This window comes from Nestor notabilis, unplaced genomic scaffold (assembly GCF_000696875.1).
Source record: "Nestor notabilis isolate BGI_N333 unplaced genomic scaffold, ASM69687v1 scaffold18200, whole genome shotgun sequence".
NCBI lineage: Eukaryota > Metazoa > Chordata > Aves > Psittaciformes > Psittacidae > Nestor > Nestor notabilis.
In genome coordinates, this window is record NW_009911776.1 from 9,859 (window position 1) to 11,807 (window position 1,949).

Consider the following 1,949-nt stretch of genomic DNA (forward strand, 5'->3'; position numbering starts at 1 on the left):
CATGGGAAGATTGGGCAGAGGATTTGTCTAGGAAGGCCCCTCCACTGTCAGGCTCCTGAGACGAGTGGCTGGGTGGGCACCCACCATGGATGATACCTGTTATGGCAAAATGTGACACTCTCCCTATGTCCTATCTATGCATATAGCTACTCCTGTTAAAGTCCTAAAGTATATTGGTACTACCACAATGGTTTTAGCTGTGTTGGGAGCACTTTGTACCCAGAGAGGCCCTGCCCTGGGAAGTGCTTTCATAAGAGGGATTTGAATATCCCAACCAGGAAACCTTGTATGTCTTCTAAGTGATCCAGAGCCAGGGCCTGGCTCCATTGATGGCTGCTCCCTGGTGTGATCAGTCAGCCCTATGGGATGAGTTTGTCCTTCCCAACCAGGCAGCAATCCCATCCCTACTGCTGCACACAAATCTCTGCGGTGAGGCATGGACCGAGCCACTGCCTCTATCCAATTTCATGCACAGTTAAGTTGGGACATCCTTCACCATTTGGCCTTCTTGACTATGACACCGGTGTCACACTTATTTATGTGTTGGTTTCTCTGGGTCACCCACAGCCTCTCACTCCCAACGCGAGGAATGACCGAGTCCTCTGCCTGTGTTAGGGTGCAGGAGCAGAGCTGATCCCTGCAGCCAGGGACATTTTGGGGGGTTCCTGAGGGTTCCAGCCCAAGCAATGCTTCGTGCAGGGGCTGGCACGGGGGCAATGGAGAGCTGGCCACAAGTGCTGAGCTATTTATTGATAGCTTGGTTAGAAAGCTATAGAAAACGGCTTTCTTAAAGCTATTTAGAAATAGAGAGAAAGAAGTGAAGAAGCAAAAGGCACGGAGCTATTTCCAGGCTCCCACCAGCAGCAGCTCATGCCAGACACTGATATAAACTGAATCACAAAGCCCCAGTAATTAAGCTGCAGCCCTGAGCTGTGGGAATGCCGTGGATAATAGCGGATGCTGTGGCGGGAGCTGGATTTGAGGCAGATTATCAGGCATCCCATCCACCCTCTGCACTGCCTCATGGATCTACCTTGATCTGCATCACCTCGTTAGCACCAGTGTGATAGGGAGAGGGAGCACCTGCACCCTGTGAACCTGTTGTTCCTCTCCCATTACACTGCAGCATCCCTGGGACAGGGATGTGATGGATCCGGTGTGTTCTGGGGCTGCTGATGGTGCGTTTGTCCTTAATGATGGAGGGTGCTGAAAAGCGGGGTGCGGAGTGGGGGGGGTCATAGCAGGTTGGGGATGTTCCTCACTAATTTCCATGGCTGGAATTGGCAAGCCCATCTATTATTGCTGCAAACAGCTTTCAAACAAGAGAGTGACAACTCAGTATATAACCTGGGGTTAAATCATCATTATACTGACAGCTTGGGAGACCTAATATTTGAGTTTGCCTTTGTAGCTGTTTGCCTATTTAATAAAACCCCTGTTTTACATACAGATACACCCGTATGCACTTGAGCTCGTTGCATGGAGCAGGAAGGATCCGAGGGCTTTTCAGTAAGCAGTCGCTTCCCAGTGTGAATTCCTGATCTCTGGCACTGAATTTGGGATTGCAGGAAGACAGGCAGGAGCAGAGGGGCACAGGGATGCAGGGCTGAGGCTTTATGACTGAGATGGTAGCGTGGTGCTCCAAGTGTCTCCTATGGGAGATCTAAAGGTGCTACTTGAGGGTTTCCCCCTTTAATCTGTCCCTGAAGAGGTCAAATGGCTCTTTAGGGGAAAAATTTATCTGTGCATGGGACCTGTCTGCATCTCCCCATGGCCTCCTGCACCCCATAACCCCCCACAGACCCACTCTACCCCTGAGGCTGTTCTTGGGGGAATGGGGCAGCAGGAGCAGGTAGGATCCTACATCCCCACCCCAACATCCATCCAAACACCCTGGTACAAGCAGCACGTTGCTGCTCCATCCCTCCCACTGCTGGTTCCCCCCATCC